At 81.5% G+C, this 25,094-nt stretch overlaps 1 protein-coding gene across 1 annotated transcript in view; it reads left to right on the top strand.

The window, feature by feature from the left end:
• The window catches only part of LRMDA (leucine rich melanocyte differentiation associated), a 1,147,950-nt gene that overhangs the window by 793,358 nt on the left and 329,498 nt on the right, over positions 1-25,094 (top strand). The gene's annotated exons all lie outside the window — the stretch shown is intronic.

The raw sequence follows: 25,094 nt of genomic DNA, 5'->3' as shown, positions 1-25,094 counted from the left end.
AAGAATATACATCTAATGCCTACGTGTGCGACTGCATATACCTCATGCCCTTCCCCTCTCACAACAAACAGCCTGTGAGGTGGGTGGGACTGAGAGAGCTCCGAAAAGCTGTGACTGGCCCAAGGTCACCCAGCTGGCGTGTGTGGGAGTGCACAGGCTAATCTAGTTCCCCAGATAAGCCTCCACAACTCAAGCGGCAGAGCGGAGAATCAAACCTGGTTTCTCCAGATTAGAATGCACCTGCTCTTAACCACTTCGCCACTGTAAGACAATATGGCAAGGACAGTTTGCTGTCAGTGTGAAGTTATGCACATTGGTGCAAAATCCATAACGTTAACACACAGTGATGGTGCCAGAACTGGGAGAGACCGACCAGTAAAGAGAACTTGGGGTTGTGGCAGGCACCTCAACTGAACTGGCAATTCAACATGCAGGGCGGTGAAAAAAGCAATTTCTGTACCAAACATTGAGGAAAGGTGTTTAAAAGAAAATGGGCAGCCCTTGAATTGATTGATGGTATGGCAGCATTTGGAATACTGTACATACTTCTGGTTGTCCTGTCTCACAAGGGGTATGACAGTACTAGAATAGATGCAGAAATGACAATCCAAGCACAGTCAAGACTGGTGGTGGTGAAGTTCTTTCCTGCAAGAAAAGGTTAAAGTCTGGATGCCTTGACTTTGGCTGTGTTGGGGAGAACCACACCTGGTGCATGTGTTTCCCTTGAAAAGTAGCAGAGCGGCACAGAGACTGAACACAGGGAAGCTCACCTGGGCACACATGCGTGGCTGAGCTTGCTAGAGAGAACTTCAGACACAAAAGAAAGTCAGAGTCATTTGTAGTTTCTAATCTAATGAAAAGAGTATTTATTAGTGAACTCCATTCTGGATAGAAAGGTGGAGAGATAGGTTCACTATCTATTCTAATCTAGCTGGATGGAGGCGGATGCATAGGAGACACATCCTCTCCCTAGGCATGGTGAAGGGGGTCGAGAAGAAGGCGGAAGCAAGGGAGAGGGTCGAGAAGAAGGCGGAAGCAAGGGAGGAAGACCCTAAGAGTATCAGTCTGCATCAAAGGGATAGAGTCAGCGTGATAGAGTAAAGGTGACAAATTCCTATCTAGCCACTAGCTCGCTAGTAAAAACTCCCTCTGTAGGATGAGGCAGGAAACAGCGTAAAGTCCCTTTCTTCCAACAGGCTGGACCCACCCTGGCTTCCCCCTACACATCCTAATCAGCATAGGCACAGGCCCTTTCAGCATGAGGCAATAAACGTGCGTGAAGGACAGGTTACATGAACCCGTCCTCGCCCCAGCCTTCGCACAACGGCCCGTCCTTTGTTGTGGTTCTTACCTCCCTGCCTTCCATGGAGCTATGCAGGCAGGCATAACCGACCCCCAGGGCCATGATACATCCCTTTGTCCTTGCGTGGGTCTGCAGATGTGAGCCAGGAACTAAGATCCAACTAGAGAATCACGCCCGTTTCACAGCCCTCCTGCCTGGCCATTCACTCGACCGCAGCTGTGAGGCGCTTTAAAACAAAAGAATCGTGAAAATCACGATTCTTGGAAAACCCGGGTTTGGGTGGGAAACGCGGAGCGGATCTGTGTTAGGAGTGGGATCCATGCAAAATTCCCCCTCCACCTGGGTTTCATCCTGCATTTAGCATGCGTTTATTGGCCCGTGCGGGAAGGGCCACAGATGCTGCAGGGGCCATGTTGTGTGTTGCTGGTGCAAAAGAGTTGCCATCTACAAAGTTAGGGGTGGGTGTGTACATGTTACATGCTGTCAAGTCCCTTCCAATTTATGGTGGCACCATGAATTAGTGACCTCCAAACTGACCTGTCCTTAACAGCCTTGCTCAGGTCTTGCAAACTGAGGGCTGTGATTCTGGTGGGTTTTCCGGGCTGTGTGGCCATGGTCTGGTGGATCTTGTTCCTAACGTTTCGCCTGCATCTGTGGCTGGCATCTTCAGAGGTGTATCATAGAGGGAAGTCTGCTACACACTGTGTCTGGAGAGAAGGAAATGTTTGGGGTATATATTGTCGGGTGTAGCTTATCAGTCCGGGGAGTGTGAGGCTGGACACACTCAGACAAAGTTGACTTTGAAACAAAGGAACAAATTTTATTGATATGTGTTGCCCTAAGATACAGGGTGCTGGAACTGAGGGTTCTTGCCCTCAGTTCCAGTATATATACAGGTAGGAGTGGGCGGTCCTTCCCAGTGGCGGGAACGGGGAGAACTGGGGAAACAGAAACTTAACATGCAACAGGAACTTAAGTGAGGGTCGCGACCCTGACAGGGAGTGATTCACATTTTCACATTTGAGGGCTGTGACTTCCTCGACTGCGTCAATCCATCTTAAGTTTCTTGCGTCCTTCAACATTTCCTGACGTGATCGTCTTTGAGGTTGGTGAAGGGTAATTCCTTAGATTTTGGATTTATATCCCCCCTTTCTCTCCTGCAGGAGACTCAAAGGGGCTCACAATCTCCTTGCCCTTCCCCCCTCACAACAAACACCCTGTGAGGTAGGTGGGGCTGAGAGAGCTCCAAAGAACTGTGACTAGCCCAAGGTCACCCAGCTGGCGTGTGTGGGAGCGCACAGGCTAATCTGAATTCCCCAGACAAGCCTCCACAGCTCAAGCGGCAGAGCGGGGAATCAAACCCGATTCCTCCAGATTAGAATGCGCCTGCTCTTAACCACTATGTCTTGTATTCACATTAGTGGAAGTGAAAAGTGCCGTGAAGTTTCAGCCATCTTAGGGTGACCCCAGAGGGCTTTCAAGGCAAGAGGTGTTTGGAGGTGGTTTGCCACTTCCTGCCTTTGCCTTCCAGCTTTCTGGGTGGTCTCCTATCCAAACCCTAACCAGACCTGCCCCTGCTTAGCTTCTGAGATCTGATGAGGGCAGGCCAGTCTCGGCCGTCCGGGTCAGGGCACATTCAAAATATATCACCCTTTCTACAAAGTTCTGCTGCATCATTGACAGTTTTCCAGCGTATGTAGAGAGGGAGGGCTGCCTTTTCCATTGGCCGTTGCTGGACTGGACACGCAGAGCGGAAATCCCGGGATCACAGCCGAACCCTTGCTGACTTATTTCCAGGTGCTCCGGTGAGTCCAGCGCAGAACATCCCCGTAGACTCTCCCCCGGTTCCTGCCTTCGCCAAACCCCTGAAGATGCATCTTTTGAGAGCGAATGCTATTAGCCAGAGCAGGCGGAACATCTTCATCAGCCATGCGAGGGGAGGCCTGGGCTGTAATTGAGACACATGTGGTGCTGTCAGCAGGTGATGGCAGACAGACGTACCTGAATGACAGTGTGACAAGGAGCAGAGACAGGGGCCCCTTCGAGCCACTCCGGCTGCCAGAATGATGAGCGCACGGGAACACAGTCTGCAAATTATCAGCAGGCCGGGATGGGGCTGCAGCTTCGGGAGAGATGCCAGACAGTTTGCAATGTGCTACAAATTTCTTTCAGCAGTTCGGGTTGTTTTTTTTTTGCTCTGCGCGGGGCCCCTTGCTATTAAGCAGACTGGGAAGCTCATATCCTGTGGACGGATGATAGATGCGTCACATCGCTGAAAAAAGCTGTTTGTCTTCCACAGGTGTATGGGCTTCCATCTCCAGCTAGAGGCAGAGGAGAGCAACCTGTCCCACTTTTCAACACTCTCCTCTGGATAATGATTTGGCATTCAGGGGGTGCATCAAAAGGGAAGATCTTTCACGTGCAATTATGATAGAAAACAAAGGCGATGATGGTTGTGTACAAAGAAAAGAGAGGGAGATCAAAGGGCCCTAATGAAAATGGATTACAGTCAGGGAGCGGCTTCAAATGTAAAAGAGTTGTGCAGGATTCTCTGGGATGCGATAATTTAGGGAGCACAAAAGGGGGCGTTTGCCGACAGAACGGCAGATGCTGGGAATGTTCTGTACGGCCCCTGGGATTACAACGGGACATAGCCCAGATGCTGCAAATTTCTGCAAGTTGGGTCGTAATCTGGTTGTTCTTTTCTATTTCACATTTCAAGGTTTTAAGATGGCAGAAGATGCCTGTTCCATTTATTTACAAAGCAACTTCTGGTAGCAAGTCACGGTCAAGCATCAAGGTTTTTTCCCCCAAAAGAGAAACAGTGCTCAATTGGGGGTGGGGGGGGGATGAATCAGAAGATACAGTGGGGGAAACTCAGCACAGAATCAGTAAGGAGCTTGTACAGGAATACCTGCATACTTTGAATGAATTCAAATCTCCAGGGCCTGATTAACTACATCCCAGGGTATTAAAAGAACTGGCAGAAGTCATCTCAGAACCACTTGCTACAATCTTTGAGAACTCCTGGAGAACAGAAGAAGTCCTGGCGGACTGGAGGAGAGCTAATATTGTCCCCATCTTCAAAAAGGGGGGGAAAGAGGACCCAAACAACTTCCGCCCAGTCAGCCTGACATCAACACCAGGAAAGATTCTGGAGCAGATCATTAAGGAGACAGTCTGTAAGCACTTGGAAGGGAATGACATGATCACTGAAAATCAACATGGGTTTCTCAAAAACAAGTCATGGCAGACTAATCTTTTCTCTCTTTTTTGATAGAGTGACAAACTTGGTAGATTAAGGGAATGCTAGGGACGTAGCATACCTTGGTTTTAGTAAGGCCTTTGACAAAGTGCCCCATGATAGTCTTGCAAGTAAGCTGGAAAGATGTGGAAACAATGCAACTGTTGGATGGATTTGTAATTGGTTGACTGGCCAAACACTAAGGATGCTCATCAATGGCTCATCTTCATCCTGGAGAGAAGTGACTAGTGGGGTGCCACAGGGTTCTGTCCTGGGCCCAGTGCTATTCAATATTTTTATCAATTACTTTGATGATGAAATAGAGGGCATGCTAATCAAATTTGCAGATGATACCAAATTAGGAGGGGTAGCTAATACCCTGGAGGATGGGGCAGGATTTAAAGTGATCTGGACAGACTAGAGAGCTGGGCCAAAACTAACAACATGAATTTCAACAGAGATAAATGTAAGATCGTACACTTAGGCAGAAAAAATGAAATGCATAGATATAGGATGGGGGATAGCTGGCTTGACAACAGCACACGTGAAAGGGATCTGGGAGTCTTAGTAGGCCACAAGCTGAACATGAGCCAGCAGTGTGATGCGGCAGCCAAAAAAGCCAATGCAATACTGGGATGCATCAATAGTATAGTGTCTAGATCGAGGGAAGTCATTGTACCACTCTGCTCTGCATTGGTTAGACCTCACCTGGAATACTGTATACAGTTCTGGCACTGCAATTCAAGAAGGATATTGACAAGCTGGAATGTGTTCAGAGGAGGGCAACCAAAATGGCAAAACATCTGGAATCCATGCCCTATGAAGAGAGGCTTAGTGAGCTGGGGATATTTAGTCCGGAAAAGCGAAGGTTAAGGGGGGGACATGATAGCTATGTTTAAACATTTGAAGGGATGCCATGTCGAACAGGGAGCAAGCTTGTTTTCTGCTGCCTCACGGAGTAATGGATTCAAGGAGCAGGAAAAGAGATTCCACCTAAACATTAGGAAGAACTTCCTGACCATCAGGGCTGTTCGACAGTGGAATTCACTACCTCGGAGAGTGGTGGAGTCTCCTTCTTTGGAGGTTTTTTAACAGAGGTTGGATGATCATATGTCGGAAGTGCTTTGATTATGTGTTCCTGCACTGCAGGTGGTTGGACTTGATGGCCCTTGTAGTCTCTTCCAGCTGAGTACCTGAATAAGGTGTTCTTTTATACTCATTTTATGTAGAACAGTTAGGGTTCCCCAACCCCCAGTGGGAGCGGGGGGATGCCCCACTTTGGGGCACCTCCTCTGCTACCATTCAGGTAGCCAGTACGTGTGGGGGGGGAGGGAGTGGATTTACCATCAGGAAACTGAAGCTTCTGTTACCAGCAATATGGCAACATCACTTCTTGTGTGTACCAGAAGTGACTTCATGATGTCAACAGTGCTCATGTGGACACTTTGGTACTTGAGCAAAACTCTGTGGTTAAAAATGGCTCCCACCATAGAGTTTTTGCCCAAATACCAGAACGCCTCCATGGCTCCAACAACATGATGACTGCACCAGAAATGACATCACTGCTTTACTAACGACAGAGGCCTAGGCTTCAGTTTGGTGACAGTAAACTCTCCCTCCACAACCTAAGAATAGCATAACCTGCAAGTACATTGCAGACTCCTTATAAATATTCAAGGGTTCCTGGTTTGTTTGTGAAGCTTGCATGCCTTCACCATGCCTCATGTTTGGTATGAAAACTAAAACATCAGTGGGTGATCTGACTAGTCTAATGATTACAAAGTGTGACCAACATTACTTCCCCTTTTTTTCTGGGGATACGCCTTGTGATTAATGTGTTCGCTGTGCATCCGGAAGTGACTTCAGCACAGCTCTGGGGGATAGTCTGGCATTTGCACAAAACTCTATTGTTAAGCACACTTTAGACAGTCCTCAGTATATTGTCGAAGGCTTTCACGACCGGAATCACTGGGGTGCTGTGTGGTTTCCAGGCTGTATGGCCGTGTTCTAGCAGCATTCTCTCCTGACGTTCCGCCTGCATCTGTGGCTGGCATCTTCAGAGGATTCCTGAGCCGTAGTTTTTCCAATTTCCGTGTGTCTTGGAACAATTTCTCCCCATAGAGATGTTCAATGTATTGTCGAAGGCTTTCACGACCGGAATCACTGGGGTGCTGTGTGGTTTCCAGGCTGTATGGCCGTGTTCTAGCAGCATTCTCTCCTGACGTTCCGCCTGCATCTGTGGCTGCGGGGGTGGGGGGGGGGGGGGGTGGGGGGGGGGGGGGGTGGGGGGGGGGGGGGGTGGGGGGGGGGGGGGGTGGGGGGGGGGGGGGGTGGGGGGGGGGGGGGGTGGGGGGGGGGGGGGGTGGGGGGGGGGGGGGGTGGGGGGGGGGGGGGGTGGGGGGGGGGGGGGGTGGGGGGGGGGGGGGGTGGGGGGGGGGGGGGGTGGGGGGGGGGGGGGGTGGGGGGGGGGGGGGGTGGGGGGGGGGGGGGGTGGGGGGGGGGGGGGGTGGGGGGGGGGGGGGGTGGGGGGGGGGGGGGGTGGGGGGGGGGGGGGGTGGGGGGGGGGGGGGGTGGGGGGGGGGGGGGGTGGGGGGGGGGGGGGGTGGGGGGGGGGGGGGGTGGGGGGGGGGGGGGGTGGGGGGGGGGGGGGGTGGGGGGGGGGGGGGGTGGGGGGGGGGGGGGGTGGGGGGGGGGGGGGGTGGGGGGGGGGGGGGGTGGGGGGGGGGGGGGGTGGGGGGGGGGGGGGGTGGGGGGGGGGGGGGGTGGGGGGGGGGGGGGGTGGGGGGGGGGGGGGGTGGGGGGGGGGGGGGGTGGGGGGGGGGGGGGGTGGGGGGGGGGGGGGGTGGGGGGGGGGGGGGGTGGGGGGGGGGGGGGGTGGGGGGGGGGGGGGGTGGGGGGGGGGGGGGGTGGGGGGGGGGGGGGGTGGGGGGGGGGGGGGGTGGGGGGGGGGGGGGGTGGGGGGGGGGGGGGGTGGGGGGGGGGGGGGGTGGGGGGGGGGGGGGGTGGGGGGGGGGGGGGGTGGGGGGGGGGGGGGGTGGGGGGGGGGGGGGGTGGGGGGGGGGGGGGGTGGGGGGGGGGGGGGGTGGGGGGGGGGGGGGGTGGGGGGGGGGGGGGGTGGGGGGGGGGGGGGGTGGGGGGGGGGGGGGGTGGGGGGGGGGGGGGGTGGGGGGGGGGGGGGGTGGGGGGGGGGGGGGGTGGGGGGGGGGGGGGGTGGGGGGGGGGGGGGGTGGGGGGGGGGGGGGGTGGGGGGGGGGGGGGGTGGGGGGGGGGGGGGGTGGGGGGGGGGGGGGGTGGGGGGGGGGGGGGGTGGGGGGGGGGGGGGGTGGGGGGGGGGGGGGGTGGGGGGGGGGGGGGGTGGGGGGGGGGGGGGGTGGGGGGGGGGGGGGGTGGGGGGGGGGGGGGGTGGGGGGGGGGGGGGGTGGGGGGGGGGGGGGGTGGGGGGGGGGGGGGGTGGGGGGGGGGGGGGGTGGGGGGGGGGGGGGGTGGGGGGGGGGGGGGGTGGGGGGGGGGGGGGGTGGGGGGGGGGGGGGGTGGGGGGGGGGGGGGGTGGGGGGGGGGGGGGGTGGGGGGGGGGGGGGGTGGGGGGGGGGGGGGGTGGGGGGGGGGGGGGGTGGGGGGGGGGGGGGGTGGGGGGGGGGGGGGGTGGGGGGGGGGGGGGGTGGGGGGGGGGGGGGGTGGGGGGGGGGGGGGGTGGGGGGGGGGGGGGGTGGGGGGGGGGGGGGGTGGGGGGGGGGGGGGGTGGGGGGGGGGGGGGGTGGGGGGGGGGGGGGGTGGGGGGGGGGGGGGGTGGGGGGGGGGGGGGGTGGGGGGGGGGGGGGGTGGGGGGGGGGGGGGGTGGGGGGGGGGGGGGGTGGGGGGGGGGGGGGGTGGGGGGGGGGGGGGGTGGGGGGGGGGGGGGGTGGGGGGGGGGGGGGGTGGGGGGGGGGGGGGGTGGGGGGGGGGGGGGGTGGGGGGGGGGGGGGGTGGGGGGGGGGGGGGGTGGGGGGGGGGGGGGGTGGGGGGGGGGGGGGGTGGGGGGGGGGGGGGGTGGGGGGGGGGGGGGGTGGGGGGGGGGGGGGGTGGGGGGGGGGGGGGGTGGGGGGGGGGGGGGGTGGGGGGGGGGGGGGGTGGGGGGGGGGGGGGGTGGGGGGGGGGGGGGGTGGGGGGGGGGGGGGGTGGGGGGGGGGGGGGGTGGGGGGGGGGGGGGGTGGGGGGGGGGGGGGGTGGGGGGGGGGGGGGGTGGGGGGGGGGGGGGGTGGGGGGGGGGGGGGGTGGGGGGGGGGGGGGGTGGGGGGGGGGGGGGGTGGGGGGGGGGGGGGGTGGGGGGGGGGGGGGGTGGGGGGGGGGGGGGGTGGGGGGGGGGGGGGGTGGGGGGGGGGGGGGGTGGGGGGGGGGGGGGGTGGGGGGGGGGGGGGGTGGGGGGGGGGGGGGGTGGGGGGGGGGGGGGGTGGGGGGGGGGGGGGGTGGGGGGGGGGGGGGGTGGGGGGGGGGGGGGGTGGGGGGGGGGGGGGGTGGGGGGGGGGGGGGGTGGGGGGGGGGGGGGGTGGGGGGGGGGGGGGGTGGGGGGGGGGGGGGGTGGGGGGGGGGGGGGGTGGGGGGGGGGGGGGGTGGGGGGGGGGGGGGGTGGGGGGGGGGGGGGGTGGGGGGGGGGGGGGGTGGGGGGGGGGGGGGGTGGGGGGGGGGGGGGGTGGGGGGGGGGGGGGGTGGGGGGGGGGGGGGGTGGGGGGGGGGGGGGGTGGGGGGGGGGGGGGGTGGGGGGGGGGGGGGGTGGGGGGGGGGGGGGGTGGGGGGGGGGGGGGGTGGGGGGGGGGGGGGGTGGGGGGGGGGGGGGGTGGGGGGGGGGGGGGGTGGGGGGGGGGGGGGGTGGGGGGGGGGGGGGGTGGGGGGGGGGGGGGGTGGGGGGGGGGGGGGGTGGGGGGGGGGGGGGGTGGGGGGGGGGGGGGGTGGGGGGGGGGGGGGGTGGGGGGGGGGGGGGGTGGGGGGGGGGGGGGGTGGGGGGGGGGGGGGGTGGGGGGGGGGGGGGGTGGGGGGGGGGGGGGGTGGGGGGGGGGGGGGGTGGGGGGGGGGGGGGGTGGGGGGGGGGGGGGGTGGGGGGGGGGGGGGGTGGGGGGGGGGGGGGGTGGGGGGGGGGGGGGGTGGGGGGGGGGGGGGGTGGGGGGGGGGGGGGGTGGGGGGGGGGGGGGGTGGGGGGGGGGGGGGGTGGGGGGGGGGGGGGGTGGGGGGGGGGGGGGGTGGGGGGGGGGGGGGGTGGGGGGGGGGGGGGGTGGGGGGGGGGGGGGGTGGGGGGGGGGGGGGGTGGGGGGGGGGGGGGGTGGGGGGGGGGGGGGGTGGGGGGGGGGGGGGGTGGGGGGGGGGGGGGGTGGGGGGGGGGGGGGGTGGGGGGGGGGGGGGGTGGGGGGGGGGGGGGGTGGGGGGGGGGGGGGGTGGGGGGGGGGGGGGGTGGGGGGGGGGGGGGGTGGGGGGGGGGGGGGGTGGGGGGGGGGGGGGGTGGGGGGGGGGGGGGGTGGGGGGGGGGGGGGGTGGGGGGGGGGGGGGGTGGGGGGGGGGGGGGGTGGGGGGGGGGGGGGGTGGGGGGGGGGGGGGGTGGGGGGGGGGGGGGGTGGGGGGGGGGGGGGGTGGGGGGGGGGGGGGGTGGGGGGGGGGGGGGGTGGGGGGGGGGGGGGGTGGGGGGGGGGGGGGGTGGGGGGGGGGGGGGGTGGGGGGGGGGGGGGGTGGGGGGGGGGGGGGGTGGGGGGGGGGGGGGGTGGGGGGGGGGGGGGGTGGGGGGGGGGGGGGGTGGGGGGGGGGGGGGGTGGGGGGGGGGGGGGGTGGGGGGGGGGGGGGGTGGGGGGGGGGGGGGGTGGGGGGGGGGGGGGGTGGGGGGGGGGGGGGGTGGGGGGGGGGGGGGGTGGGGGGGGGGGGGGGTGGGGGGGGGGGGGGGTGGGGGGGGGGGGGGGTGGGGGGGGGGGGGGGTGGGGGGGGGGGGGGGTGGGGGGGGGGGGGGGTGGGGGGGGGGGGGGGTGGGGGGGGGGGGGGGTGGGGGGGGGGGGGGGTGGGGGGGGGGGGGGGTGGGGGGGGGGGGGGGTGGGGGGGGGGGGGGGTGGGGGGGGGGGGGGGTGGGGGGGGGGGGGGGTGGGGGGGGGGGGGGGTGGGGGGGGGGGGGGGTGGGGGGGGGGGGGGGTGGGGGGGGGGGGGGGTGGGGGGGGGGGGGGGTGGGGGGGGGGGGGGGTGGGGGGGGGGGGGGGTGGGGGGGGGGGGGGGTGGGGGGGGGGGGGGGTGGGGGGGGGGGGGGGTGGGGGGGGGGGGGGGTGGGGGGGGGGGGGGGTGGGGGGGGGGGGGGGTGGGGGGGGGGGGGGGTGGGGGGGGGGGGGGGTGGGGGGGGGGGGGGGTGGGGGGGGGGGGGGGTGGGGGGGGGGGGGGGTGGGGGGGGGGGGGGGTGGGGGGGGGGGGGGGTGGGGGGGGGGGGGGGTGGGGGGGGGGGGGGGTGGGGGGGGGGGGGGGTGGGGGGGGGGGGGGGTGGGGGGGGGGGGGGGTGGGGGGGGGGGGGGGTGGGGGGGGGGGGGGGTGGGGGGGGGGGGGGGTGGGGGGGGGGGGGGGTGGGGGGGGGGGGGGGTGGGGGGGGGGGGGGGTGGGGGGGGGGGGGGGTGGGGGGGGGGGGGGGTGGGGGGGGGGGGGGGTGGGGGGGGGGGGGGGTGGGGGGGGGGGGGGGTGGGGGGGGGGGGGGGTGGGGGGGGGGGGGGGTGGGGGGGGGGGGGGGTGGGGGGGGGGGGGGGTGGGGGGGGGGGGGGGTGGGGGGGGGGGGGGGTGGGGGGGGGGGGGGGTGGGGGGGGGGGGGGGTGGGGGGGGGGGGGGGTGGGGGGGGGGGGGGGTGGGGGGGGGGGGGGGTGGGGGGGGGGGGGGGTGGGGGGGGGGGGGGGTGGGGGGGGGGGGGGGTGGGGGGGGGGGGGGGTGGGGGGGGGGGGGGGTGGGGGGGGGGGGGGGTGGGGGGGGGGGGGGGTGGGGGGGGGGGGGGGTGGGGGGGGGGGGGGGTGGGGGGGGGGGGGGGTGGGGGGGGGGGGGGGTGGGGGGGGGGGGGGGTGGGGGGGGGGGGGGGTGGGGGGGGGGGGGGGTGGGGGGGGGGGGGGGTGGGGGGGGGGGGGGGTGGGGGGGGGGGGGGGTGGGGGGGGGGGGGGGTGGGGGGGGGGGGGGGTGGGGGGGGGGGGGGGTGGGGGGGGGGGGGGGTGGGGGGGGGGGGGGGTGGGGGGGGGGGGGGGTGGGGGGGGGGGGGGGTGGGGGGGGGGGGGGGTGGGGGGGGGGGGGGGTGGGGGGGGGGGGGGGTGGGGGGGGGGGGGGGTGGGGGGGGGGGGGGGTGGGGGGGGGGGGGGGTGGGGGGGGGGGGGGGTGGGGGGGGGGGGGGGTGGGGGGGGGGGGGGGTGGGGGGGGGGGGGGGTGGGGGGGGGGGGGGGTGGGGGGGGGGGGGGGTGGGGGGGGGGGGGGGTGGGGGGGGGGGGGGGTGGGGGGGGGGGGGGGTGGGGGGGGGGGGGGGTGGGGGGGGGGGGGGGTGGGGGGGGGGGGGGGTGGGGGGGGGGGGGGGTGGGGGGGGGGGGGGGTGGGGGGGGGGGGGGGTGGGGGGGGGGGGGGGTGGGGGGGGGGGGGGGTGGGGGGGGGGGGGGGTGGGGGGGGGGGGGGGTGGGGGGGGGGGGGGGTGGGGGGGGGGGGGGGTGGGGGGGGGGGGGGGTGGGGGGGGGGGGGGGTGGGGGGGGGGGGGGGTGGGGGGGGGGGGGGGTGGGGGGGGGGGGGGGTGGGGGGGGGGGGGGGTGGGGGGGGGGGGGGGTGGGGGGGGGGGGGGGTGGGGGGGGGGGGGGGTGGGGGGGGGGGGGGGTGGGGGGGGGGGGGGGTGGGGGGGGGGGGGGGTGGGGGGGGGGGGGGGTGGGGGGGGGGGGGGGTGGGGGGGGGGGGGGGTGGGGGGGGGGGGGGGTGGGGGGGGGGGGGGGTGGGGGGGGGGGGGGGTGGGGGGGGGGGGGGGTGGGGGGGGGGGGGGGTGGGGGGGGGGGGGGGTGGGGGGGGGGGGGGGTGGGGGGGGGGGGGGGTGGGGGGGGGGGGGGGTGGGGGGGGGGGGGGGTGGGGGGGGGGGGGGGTGGGGGGGGGGGGGGGTGGGGGGGGGGGGGGGTGGGGGGGGGGGGGGGTGGGGGGGGGGGGGGGTGGGGGGGGGGGGGGGTGGGGGGGGGGGGGGGTGGGGGGGGGGGGGGGTGGGGGGGGGGGGGGGTGGGGGGGGGGGGGGGTGGGGGGGGGGGGGGGTGGGGGGGGGGGGGGGTGGGGGGGGGGGGGGGTGGGGGGGGGGGGGGGTGGGGGGGGGGGGGGGTGGGGGGGGGGGGGGGTGGGGGGGGGGGGGGGTGGGGGGGGGGGGGGGTGGGGGGGGGGGGGGGTGGGGGGGGGGGGGGGTGGGGGGGGGGGGGGGTGGGGGGGGGGGGGGGTGGGGGGGGGGGGGGGTGGGGGGGGGGGGGGGTGGGGGGGGGGGGGGGTGGGGGGGGGGGGGGGTGGGGGGGGGGGGGGGTGGGGGGGGGGGGGGGTGGGGGGGGGGGGGGGTGGGGGGGGGGGGGGGTGGGGGGGGGGGGGGGTGGGGGGGGGGGGGGGTGGGGGGGGGGGGGGGTGGGGGGGGGGGGGGGTGGGGGGGGGGGGGGGTGGGGGGGGGGGGGGGTGGGGGGGGGGGGGGGTGGGGGGGGGGGGGGGTGGGGGGGGGGGGGGGTGGGGGGGGGGGGGGGTGGGGGGGGGGGGGGGTGGGGGGGGGGGGGGGTGGGGGGGGGGGGGGGTGGGGGGGGGGGGGGGTGGGGGGGGGGGGGGGTGGGGGGGGGGGGGGGTGGGGGGGGGGGGGGGTGGGGGGGGGGGGGGGTGGGGGGGGGGGGGGGTGGGGGGGGGGGGGGGTGGGGGGGGGGGGGGGTGGGGGGGGGGGGGGGTGGGGGGGGGGGGGGGTGGGGGGGGGGGGGGGTGGGGGGGGGGGGGGGTGGGGGGGGGGGGGGGTGGGGGGGGGGGGGGGTGGGGGGGGGGGGGGGTGGGGGGGGGGGGGGGTGGGGGGGGGGGGGGGTGGGGGGGGGGGGGGGTGGGGGGGGGGGGGGGTGGGGGGGGGGGGGGGTGGGGGGGGGGGGGGGTGGGGGGGGGGGGGGGTGGGGGGGGGGGGGGGTGGGGGGGGGGGGGGGTGGGGGGGGGGGGGGGTGGGGGGGGGGGGGGGTGGGGGGGGGGGGGGGTGGGGGGGGGGGGGGGTGGGGGGGGGGGGGGGTGGGGGGGGGGGGGGGTGGGGGGGGGGGGGGGTGGGGGGGGGGGGGGGTGGGGGGGGGGGGGGGTGGGGGGGGGGGGGGGTGGGGGGGGGGGGGGGTGGGGGGGGGGGGGGGTGGGGGGGGGGGGGGGTGGGGGGGGGGGGGGGTGGGGGGGGGGGGGGGTGGGGGGGGGGGGGGGTGGGGGGGGGGGGGGGTGGGGGGGGGGGGGGGTGGGGGGGGGGGGGGGTGGGGGGGGGGGGGGGTGGGGGGGGGGGGGGGTGGGGGGGGGGGGGGGTGGGGGGGGGGGGGGGTGGGGGGGGGGGGGGGTGGGGGGGGGGGGGGGTGGGGGGGGGGGGGGGTGGGGGGGGGGGGGGGTGGGGGGGGGGGGGGGTGGGGGGGGGGGGGGGTGGGGGGGGGGGGGGGTGGGGGGGGGGGGGGGTGGGGGGGGGGGGGGGTGGGGGGGGGGGGGGGTGGGGGGGGGGGGGGGTGGGGGGGGGGGGGGGTGGGGGGGGGGGGGGGTGGGGGGGGGGGGGGGTGGGGGGGGGGGGGGGTGGGGGGGGGGGGGGGTGGGGGGGGGGGGGGGTGGGGGGGGGGGGGGGTGGGGGGGGGGGGGGGTGGGGGGGGGGGGGGGTGGGGGGGGGGGGGGGTGGGGGGGGGGGGGGGTGGGGGGGGGGGGGGGTGGGGGGGGGGGGGGGTGGGGGGGGGGGGGGGTGGGGGGGGGGGGGGGTGGGGGGGGGGGGGGGTGGGGGGGGGGGGGGGTGGGGGGGGGGGGGGGTGGGGGGGGGGGGGGGTGGGGGGGGGGGGGGGTGGGGGGGGGGGGGGGTGGGGGGGGGGGGGGGTGGGGGGGGGGGGGGGTGGGGGGGGGGGGGGGTGGGGGGGGGGGGGGGTGGGGGGGGGGGGGGGTGGGGGGGGGGGGGGGTGGGGGGGGGGGGGGGTGGGGGGGGGGGGGGGTGGGGGGGGGGGGGGGTGGGGGGGGGGGGGGGTGGGGGGGGGGGGGGGTGGGGGGGGGGGGGGGTGGGGGGGGGGGGGGGTGGGGGGGGGGGGGGGTGGGGGGGGGGGGGGGTGGGGGGGGGGGGGGGTGGGGGGGGGGGGGGGTGGGGGGGGGGGGGGGTGGGGGGGGGGGGGGGTGGGGGGGGGGGGGGGTGGGGGGGGGGGGGGGTGGGGGGGGGGGGGGGTGGGGGGGGGGGGGGGTGGGGGGGGGGGGGGGTGGGGGGGGGGGGGGGTGGGGGGGGGGGGGGGTGGGGGGGGGGGGGGGTGGGGGGGGGGGGGGGTGGGGGGGGGGGGGGGTGGGGGGGGGGGGGGGTGGGGGGGGGGGGGGGTGGGGGGGGGGGGGGGTGGGGGGGGGGGGGGGTGGGGGGGGGGGGGGGTGGGGGGGGGGGGGGGTGGGGGGGGGGGGGGGTGGGGGGGGGGGGGGGTGGGGGGGGGGGGGGGTGGGGGGGGGGGGGGGTGGGGGGGGGGGGGGGTGGGGGGGGGGGGGGGTGGGGGGGGGGGGGGGTGGGGGGGGGGGGGGGTGGGGGGGGGGGGGGGTGGGGGGGGGGGGGGGTGGGGGGGGGGGGGGGTGGGGGGGGGGGGGGGTGGGGGGGGGGGGGGGTGGGGGGGGGGGGGGGTGGGGGGGGGGGGGGGTGGGGGGGGGGGGGGGTGGGGGGGGGGGGGGGTGGGGGGGGGGGGGGGTGGGGGGGGGGGGGGGTGGGGGGGGGGGGGGGTGGGGGGGGGGGGGGGTGGGGGGGGGGGGGGGTGGGGGGGGGGGGGGGTGGGGGGGGGGGGGGGTGGGGGGGGGGGGGGGTGGGGGGGGGGGGGGGTGGGGGGGGGGGGGGGTGGGGGGGGGGGGGGGTGGGGGGGGGGGGGGGTGGGGGGGGGGGGGGGTGGGGGGGGGGGGGGGTGGGGGGGGGGGGGGGTGGGGGGGGGGGGGGGTGGGGGGGGGGGGGGGTGGGGGGGGGGGGGGGTGGGGGGGGGGGGGGGTGGGGGGGGGGGGGGGTGGGGGGGGGGGGGGGTGGGGGGGGGGGGGGGTGGGGGGGGGGGGGGGTGGGGGGGGGGGGGGGTGGGGGGGGGGGGGGGTGGGGGGGGGGGGGGGTGGGGGGGGGGGGGGGTGGGGGGGGGGGGGGGTGGGGGGGGGGGGGGGTGGGGGGGGGGGGGGGTGGGGGGGGGGGGGGGTGGGGGGGGGGGGGGGTGGGGGGGGGGGGGGGTGGGGGGGGGGGGGGGTGGGGGGGGGGGGGGGTGGGGGGGGGGGGGGGTGGGGGGGGGGGGGGGTGGGGGGGGGGGGGGGTGGGGGGGGGGGGGGGTGGGGGGGGGGGGGGGTGGGGGGGGGGGGGGGTGGGGGGGGGGGGGGGTGGGGGGGGGGGGGGGTGGGGGGGGGGGGGGGTGGGGGGGGGGGGGGGTGGGGGGGGGGGGGGGTGGGGGGGGGGGGGGGTGGGGGGGGGGGGGGGTGGGGGGGGGGGGGGGTGGGGGGGGGGGGGGGTGGGGGGGGGGGGGGGTGGGGGGGGGGGGGGGTGGGGGGGGGGGGGGGTGGGGGGGGGGGGGGGTGGGGGGGGGGGGGGGTGGGGGGGGGGGGGGGTGGGGGGGGGGGGGGGTGGGGGGGGGGGGGGGTGGGGGGGGGGGGGGGTGGGGGGGGGGGGGGGTGGGGGGGGGGGGGGGTGGGGGGGGGGGGGGGTGGGGGGGGGGGGGGGTGGGGGGGGGGGGGGGTGGGGGGGGGGGGGGGTGGGGGGGGGGGGGGGTGGGGGGGGGGGGGGGTGGGGGGGGGGGGGGGTGGGGGGGGGGGGGGGTGGGGGGGGGGGGGGGTGGGGGGGGGGGGGGGTGGGGGGGGGGGGGGGTGGGGGGGGGGGGGGGTGGGGGGGGGGGGGGGTGGGGGGGGGGGGGGGTGGGGGGGGGGGGGGGTGGGGGGGGGGGGGGGTGGGGGGGGGGGGGGGTGGGGGGGGGGGGGGGTGGGGGGGGGGGGGGGTGGGGGGGGGGGGGGGTGGGGGGGGGGGGGGGTGGGGGGGGGGGGGGGTGGGGGGGGGGGGGGGTGGGGGGGGGGGGGGGTGGGGGGGGGGGGGGGTGGGGGGGGGGGGGGGTGGGGGGGGGGGGGGGTGGGGGGGGGGGGGGGTGGGGGGGGGGGGGGGTGGGGGGGGGGGGGGGTGGGGGGGGGGGGGGGTGGGGGGGGGGGGGGGTGGGGGGGGGGGGGGGTGGGGGGGGGGGGGGGTGGGGGGGGGGGGGGGTGGGGGGGGGGGGGGGTGGGGGGGGGGGGGGGTGGGGGGGGGGGGGGGTGGGGGGGGGGGGGGGTGGGGGGGGGGGGGGGTGGGGGGGGGGGGGGGTGGGGGGGGGGGGGGGTGGGGGGGGGGGGGGGTGGGGGGGGGGGGGGGTGGGGGGGGGGGGGGGTGGGGGGGGGGGGGGGTGGGGGGGGGGGGGGGTGGGGGGGGGGGGGGGTGGGGGGGGGGGGGGGTGGGGGGGGGGGGGGGTGGGGGGGGGGGGGGGTGGGGGGGGGGGGGGGTGGGGGGGGGGGGGGGTGGGGGGGGGGGGGGGTGGGGGGGGGGGGGGGTGGGGGGGGGGGGGGGTGGGGGGGGGGGGGGGTGGGGGGGGGGGGGGGTGGGGGGGGGGGGGGGTGGGGGGGGGGGGGGGTGGGGGGGGGGGGGGGTGGGGGGGGGGGGGGGTGGGGGGGGGGGGGGGTGGGGGGGGGGGGGGGTGGGGGGGGGGGGGGGTGGGGGGGGGGGGGGGTGGGGGGGGGGGGGGGTGGGGGGGGGGGGGGGTGGGGGGGGGGGGGGGTGGGGGGGGGGGGGGGTGGGGGGGGGGGGGGGTGGGGGGGGGGGGGGGTGGGGGGGGGGGGGGGTGGGGGGGGGGGGGGGTGGGGGGGGGGGGGGGTGGGGGGGGGGGGGGGTGGGGGGGGGGGGGGGTGGGGGGGGGGGGGGGTGGGGGGGGGGGGGGGTGGGGGGGGGGGGGGGTGGGGGGGGGGGGGGGTGGGGGGGGGGGGGGGTGGGGGGGGGGGGGGGTGGGGGGGGGGGGGGGTGGGGGGGGGGGGGGGTGGGGGGGGGGGGGGGTGGGGGGGGGGGGGGGTGGGGGGGGGGGGGGGTGGGGGGGGGGGGGGGTGGGGGGGGGGGGGGGTGGGGGGGGGGGGGGGTGGGGGGGGGGGGGGGTGGGGGGGGGGGGGGGTGGGGGGGGGGGGGGGTGGGGGGGGGGGGGGGTGGGGGGGGGGGGGGGTGGGGGGGGGGGGGGGTGGGGGGGGGGGGGGGTGGGGGGGGGGGGGGGTGGGGGGGGGGGGGGGTGGGGGGGGGGGGGGGTGGGGGGGGGGGGGGGTGGGGGGGGGGGGGGGTGGGGGGGGGGGGGGGTGGGGGGGGGGGGGGGTGGGGGGGGGGGGGGGTGGGGGGGGGGGGGGGTGGGGGGGGGGGGGGGTGGGGGGGGGGGGGGGTGGGGGGGGGGGGGGGTGGGGGGGGGGGGGGGTGGGGGGGGGGGGGGGTGGGGGGGGGGGGGGGTGGGGGGGGGGGGGGGTGGGGGGGGGGGGGGGTGGGGGGGGGGGGGGGTGGGGGGGGGGGGGGGTGGGGGGGGGGGGGGGTGGGGGGGGGGGGGGGTGGGGGGGGGGGGGGGTGGGGGGGGGGGGGGGTGGGGGGGGGGGGGGGTGGGGGGGGGGGGGGGTGGGGGGGGGGGGGGGTGGGGGGGGGGGGGGGTGGGGGGGGGGGGGGGTGGGGGGGGGGGGGGGTGGGGGGGGGGGGGGGTGGGGGGGGGGGGGGGTGGGGGGGGGGGGGGGTGGGGGGGGGGGGGGGTGGGGGGGGGGGGGGGTGGGGGGGGGGGGGGGTGGGGGGGGGGGGGGGTGGGGGGGGGGGGGGGTGGGGGGGGGGGGGGGTGGGGGGGGGGGGGGGTGGGGGGGGGGGGGGGTGGGGGGGGGGGGGGGTGGGGGGGGGGGGGGGTGGGGGGGGGGGGGGGTGGGGGGGGGGGGGGGTGGGGGGGGGGGGGGGTGGGGGGGGGGGGGGGTGGGGGGGGGGGGGGGTGGGGGGGGGGGGGGGTGGGGGGGGGGGGGGGTGGGGGGGGGGGGGGGTGGGGGGGGGGGGGGGTGGGGGGGGGGGGGGGTGGGGGGGGGGGGGGGTGGGGGGGGGGGGGGGTGGGGGGGGGGGGGGGTGGGGGGGGGGGGGGGTGGGGGGGGGGGGGGGTGGGGGGGGGGGGGGGTGGGGGGGGGGGGGGGTGGGGGGGGGGGGGGGTGGGGGGGGGGGGGGGTGGGGGGGGGGGGGGGTGGGGGGGGGGGGGGGTGGGGGGGGGGGGGGGTGGGGGGGGGGGGGGGTGGGGGGGGGGGGGGGTGGGGGGGGGGGGGGGTGGGGGGGGGGGGGGGTGGGGGGGGGGGGGGGTGGGGGGGGGGGGGGGTGGGGGGGGGGGGGGGTGGGGGGGGGGGGGGGTGGGGGGGGGGGGGGGTGGGGGGGGGGGGGGGTGGGGGGGGGGGGGGGTGGGGGGGGGGGGGGGTGGGGGGGGGGGGGGGTGGGGGGGGGGGGGGGTGGGGGGGGGGGGGGGTGGGGGGGGGGGGGGGTGGGGGGGGGGGGGGGTGGGGGGGGGGGGGGGTGGGGGGGGGGGGGGGTGGGGGGGGGGGGGGGTGGGGGGGGGGGGGGGTGGGGGGGGGGGGGGGTGGGGGGGGGGGGGGGTGGGGGGGGGGGGGGGTGGGGGGGGGGGGGGGTGGGGGGGGGGGGGGGTGGGGGGGGGGGGGGGTGGGGGGGGGGGGGGGTGGGGGGGGGGGGGGGTGGGGGGGGGGGGGGGTGGGGGGGGGGGGGGGTGGGGGGGGGGGGGGGTGGGGGGGGGGGGGGGTGGGGGGGGGGGGGGGTGGGGGGGGGGGGGGGTGGGGGGGGGGGGGGGTGGGGGGGGGGGGGGGTGGGGGGGGGGGGGGGTGGGGGGGGGGGGGGGTGGGGGGGGGGGGGGGTGGGGGGGGGGGGGGGTGGGGGGGGGGGGGGGTGGGGGGGGGGGGGGGTGGGGGGGGGGGGGGGTGGGGGGGGGGGGGGGTGGGGGGGGGGGGGGGTGGGGGGGGGGGGGGGTGGGGGGGGGGGGGGGTGGGGGGGGGGGGGGGTGGGGGGGGGGGGGGGTGGGGGGGGGGGGGGGTGGGGGGGGGGGGGGGTGGGGGGGGGGGGGGGTGGGGGGGGGGGGGGGTGGGGGGGGGGGGGGGTGGGGGGGGGGGGGGGTGGGGGGGGGGGGGGGTGGGGGGGGGGGGGGGTGGGGGGGGGGGGGGGTGGGGGGGGGGGGGGGTGGGGGGGGGGGGGGGTGGGGGGGGGGGGGGGTGGGGGGGGGGGGGGGTGGGGGGGGGGGGGGGTGGGGGGGGGGGGGGGTGGGGGGGGGGGGGGGTGGGGGGGGGGGGGGGTGGGGGGGGGGGGGGGTGGGGGGGGGGGGGGGTGGGGGGGGGGGGGGGTGGGGGGGGGGGGGGGTGGGGGGGGGGGGGGGTGGGGGGGGGGGGGGGTGGGGGGGGGGGGGGGTGGGGGGGGGGGGGGGTGGGGGGGGGGGGGGGTGGGGGGGGGGGGGGGTGGGGGGGGGGGGGGGTGGGGGGGGGGGGGGGTGGGGGGGGGGGGGGGTGGGGGGGGGGGGGGGTGGGGGGGGGGGGGGGTGGGGGGGGGGGGGGGTGGGGGGGGGGGGGGGTGGGGGGGGGGGGGGGTGGGGGGGGGGGGGGGTGGGGGGGGGGGGGGGTGGGGGGGGGGGGGGGTGGGGGGGGGGGGGGGTGGGGGGGGGGGGGGGTGGGGGGGGGGGGGGGTGGGGGGGGGGGGGGGTGGGGGGGGGGGGGGGTGGGGGGGGGGGGGGGTGGGGGGGGGGGGGGGTGGGGGGGGGGGGGGGTGGGGGGGGGGGGGGGTGGGGGGGGGGGGGGGTGGGGGGGGGGGGGGGTGGGGGGGGGGGGGGGTGGGGGGGGGGGGGGGTGGGGGGGGGGGGGGGTGGGGGGGGGGGGGGGTGGGGGGGGGGGGGGGTGGGGGGGGGGGGGGGTGGGGGGGGGGGGGGGTGGGGGGGGGGGGGGGTGGGGGGGGGGGGGGGTGGGGGGGGGGGGGGGTGGGGGGGGGGGGGGGTGGGGGGGGGGGGGGGTGGGGGGGGGGGGGGGTGGGGGGGGGGGGGGGTGGGGGGGGGGGGGGGTGGGGGGGGGGGGGGGTGGGGGGGGGGGGGGGTGGGGGGGGGGGGGGGTGGGGGGGGGGGGGGGTGGGGGGGGGGGGGGGTGGGGGGGGGGGGGGGTGGGGGGGGGGGGGGGTGGGGGGGGGGGGGGGTGGGGGGGGGGGGGGGTGGGGGGGGGGGGGGGTGGGGGGGGGGGGGGGTGGGGGGGGGGGGGGGTGGGGGGGGGGGGGGGTGGGGGGGGGGGGGGGTGGGGGGGGGGGGGGGTGGGGGGGGGGGGGGGTGGGGGGGGGGGGGGGTGGGGGGGGGGGGGGGTGGGGGGGGGGGGGGGTGGGGGGGGGGGGGGGTGGGGGGGGGGGGGGGTGGGGGGGGGGGGGGGTGGGGGGGGGGGGGGGTGGGGGGGGGGGGGGGTGGGGGGGGGGGGGGGTGGGGGGGGGGGGGGGTGGGGGGGGGGGGGGGTGGGGGGGGGGGGGGGTGGGGGGGGGGGGGGGTGGGGGGGGGGGGGGGTGGGGGGGGGGGGGGGTGGGGGGGGGGGGGGGTGGGGGGGGGGGGGGGTGGGGGGGGGGGGGGGTGGGGGGGGGGGGGGGTGGGGGGGGGGGGGGGTGGGGGGGGGGGGGGGTGGGGGGGGGGGGGGGTGGGGGGGGGGGGGGGTGGGGGGGGGGGGGGGTGGGGGGGGGGGGGGGTGGGGGGGGGGGGGGGTGGGGGGGGGGGGGGGTGGGGGGGGGGGGGGGTGGGGGGGGGGGGGGGTGGGGGGGGGGGGGGGTGGGGGGGGGGGGGGGTGGGGGGGGGGGGGGGTGGGGGGGGGGGGGGGTGGGGGGGGGGGGGGGTGGGGGGGGGGGGGGGTGGGGGGGGGGGGGGGTGGGGGGGGGGGGGGGTGGGGGGGGGGGGGGGTGGGGGGGGGGGGGGGTGGGGGGGGGGGGGGGTGGGGGGGGGGGGGGGTGGGGGGGGGGGGGGGTGGGGGGGGGGGGGGGTGGGGGGGGGGGGGGGTGGGGGGGGGGGGGGGTGGGGGGGGGGGGGGGTGGGGGGGGGGGGGGGTGGGGGGGGGGGGGGGTGGGGGGGGGGGGGGGTGGGGGGGGGGGGGGGTGGGGGGGGGGGGGGGTGGGGGGGGGGGGGGGTGGGGGGGGGGGGGGGTGGGGGGGGGGGGGGGTGGGGGGGGGGGGGGGTGGGGGGGGGGGGGGGTGGGGGGGGGGGGGGGTGGGGGGGGGGGGGGGTGGGGGGGGGGGGGGGTGGGGGGGGGGGGGGGTGGGGGGGGGGGGGGGTGGGGGGGGGGGGGGGTGGGGGGGGGGGGGGGTGGGGGGGGGGGGGGGTGGGGGGGGGGGGGGGTGGGGGGGGGGGGGGGTGGGGGGGGGGGGGGGTGGGGGGGGGGGGGGGTGGGGGGGGGGGGGGGTGGGGGGGGGGGGGGGTGGGGGGGGGGGGGGGTGGGGGGGGGGGGGGGTGGGGGGGGGGGGGGGTGGGGGGGGGGGGGGGTGGGGGGGGGGGGGGGTGGGGGGGGGGGGGGGTGGGGGGGGGGGGGGGTGGGGGGGGGGGGGGGTGGGGGGGGGGGGGGGTGGGGGGGGGGGGGGGTGGGGGGGGGGGGGGGTGGGGGGGGGGGGGGGTGGGGGGGGGGGGGGGTGGGGGGGGGGGGGGGTGGGGGGGGGGGGGGGTGGGGGGGGGGGGGGGTGGGGGGGGGGGGGGGTGGGGGGGGGGGGGGGTGGGGGGGGGGGGGGGTGGGGGGGGGGGGGGGTGGGGGGGGGGGGGGGTGGGGGGGGGGGGGGGTGGGGGGGGGGGGGGGTGGGGGGGGGGGGGGGTGGGGGGGGGGGGGGGTGGGGGGGGGGGGGGGTGGGGGGGGGGGGGGGTGGGGGGGGGGGGGGGTGGGGGGGGGGGGGGGTGGGGGGGGGGGGGGGTGGGGGGGGGGGGGGGTGGGGGGGGGGGGGGGTGGGGGGGGGGGGGGGTGGGGGGGGGGGGGGGTGGGGGGGGGGGGGGGTGGGGGGGGGGGGGGGTGGGGGGGGGGGGGGGTGGGGGGGGGGGGGGGTGGGGGGGGGGGGGGGTGGGGGGGGGGGGGGGTGGGGGGGGGGGGGGGTGGGGGGGGGGGGGGGTGGGGGGGGGGGGGGGTGGGGGGGGGGGGGGGTGGGGGGGGGGGGGGGTGGGGGGGGGGGGGGGTGGGGGGGGGGGGGGGTGGGGGGGGGGGGGGGTGGGGGGGGGGGGGGGTGGGGGGGGGGGGGGGTGGGGGGGGGGGGGGGTGGGGGGGGGGGGGGGTGGGGGGGGGGGGGGGTGGGGGGGGGGGGGGGTGGGGGGGGGGGGGGGTGGGGGGGGGGGGGGGTGGGGGGGGGGGGGGGTGGGGGGGGGGGGGGGTGGGGGGGGGGGGGGGTGGGGGGGGGGGGGGGTGGGGGGGGGGGGGGGTGGGGGGGGGGGGGGGTGGGGGGGGGGGGGGGTGGGGGGGGGGGGGGGTGGGGGGGGGGGGGGGTGGGGGGGGGGGGGGGTGGGGGGGGGGGGGGGTGGGGGGGGGGGGGGGTGGGGGGGGGGGGGGGTGGGGGGGGGGGGGGGTGGGGGGGGGGGGGGGTGGGGGGGGGGGGGGGTGGGGGGGGGGGGGGGTGGGGGGGGGGGGGGGTGGGGGGGGGGGGGGGTGGGGGGGGGGGGGGGTGGGGGGGGGGGGGGGTGGGGGGGGGGGGGGGTGGGGGGGGGGGGGGGTGGGGGGGGGGGGGGGTGGGGGGGGGGGGGGGTGGGGGGGGGGGGGGGTGGGGGGGGGGGGGGGTGGGGGGGGGGGGGGGTGGGGGGGGGGGGGGGTGGGGGGGGGGGGGGGTGGGGGGGGGGGGGGGTGGGGGGGGGGGGGGGTGGGGGGGGGGGGGGGTGGGGGGGGGGGGGGGTGGGGGGGGGGGGGGGTGGGGGGGGGGGGGGGTGGGGGGGGGGGGGGGTGGGGGGGGGGGGGGGTGGGGGGGGGGGGGGGTGGGGGGGGGGGGGGGTGGGGGGGGGGGGGGGTGGGGGGGGGGGGGGGTGGGGGGGGGGGGGGGTGGGGGGGGGGGGGGGTGGGGGGGGGGGGGGGTGGGGGGGGGGGGGGGTGGGGGGGGGGGGGGGTGGGGGGGGGGGGGGGTGGGGGGGGGGGGGGGTGGGGGGGGGGGGGGGTGGGGGGGGGGGGGGGTGGGGGGGGGGGGGGGTGGGGGGGGGGGGGGGTGGGGGGGGGGGGGGGTGGGGGGGGGGGGGGGTGGGGGGGGGGGGGGGTGGGGGGGGGGGGGGGTGGGGGGGGGGGGGGGTGGGGGGGGGGGGGGGTGGGGGGGGGGGGGGGTGGGGGGGGGGGGGGGTGGGGGGGGGGGGGGGTGGGGGGGGGGGGGGGTGGGGGGGGGGGGGGGTGGGGGGGGGGGGGGGTGGGGGGGGGGGGGGGTGGGGGGGGGGGGGGGTGGGGGGGGGGGGGGGTGGGGGGGGGGGGGGGTGGGGGGGGGGGGGGGTGGGGGGGGGGGGGGGTGGGGGGGGGGGGGGGTGGGGGGGGGGGGGGGTGGGGGGGGGGGGGGGTGGGGGGGGGGGGGGGTGGGGGGGGGGGGGGGTGGGGGGGGGGGGGGGTGGGGGGGGGGGGGGGTGGGGGGGGGGGGGGGTGGGGGGGGGGGGGGGTGGGGGGGGGGGGGGGTGGGGGGGGGGGGGGGTGGGGGGGGGGGGGGGTGGGGGGGGGGGGGGGTGGGGGGGGGGGGGGGTGGGGGGGGGGGGGGGTGGGGGGGGGGGGGGGTGGGGGGGGGGGGGGGTGGGGGGGGGGGGGGGTGGGGGGGGGGGGGGGTGGGGGGGGGGGGGGGTGGGGGGGGGGGGGGGTGGGGGGGGGGGGGGGTGGGGGGGGGGGGGGGTGGGGGGGGGGGGGGGTGGGGGGGGGGGGGGGTGGGGGGGGGGGGGGGTGGGGGGGGGGGGGGGTGGGGGGGGGGGGGGGTGGGGGGGGGGGGGGGTGGGGGGGGGGGGGGGTGGGGGGGGGGGGGGGTGGGGGGGGGGGGGGGTGGGGGGGGGGGGGGGTGGGGGGGGGGGGGGGTGGGGGGGGGGGGGGGTGGGGGGGGGGGGGGGTGGGGGGGGGGGGGGGTGGGGGGGGGGGGGGGTGGGGGGGGGGGGGGGTGGGGGGGGGGGGGGGTGGGGGGGGGGGGGGGTGGGGGGGGGGGGGGGTGGGGGGGGGGGGGGGTGGGGGGGGGGGGGGGTGGGGGGGGGGGGGGGTGGGGGGGGGGGGGGGTGGGGGGGGGGGGGGGTGGGGGGGGGGGGGGGTGGGGGGGGGGGGGGGTGGGGGGGGGGGGGGGTGGGGGGGGGGGGGGGTGGGGGGGGGGGGGGGTGGGGGGGGGGGGGGGTGGGGGGGGGGGGGGGTGGGGGGGGGGGGGGGTGGGGGGGGGGGGGGGTGGGGGGG

This window comes from Sphaerodactylus townsendi, linkage group LG07 (assembly GCF_021028975.2).
Source record: "Sphaerodactylus townsendi isolate TG3544 linkage group LG07, MPM_Stown_v2.3, whole genome shotgun sequence".
NCBI lineage: Eukaryota > Metazoa > Chordata > Lepidosauria > Squamata > Sphaerodactylidae > Sphaerodactylus > Sphaerodactylus townsendi.
This window is presented reverse-complemented; position numbering and strand designations above follow the sequence as displayed.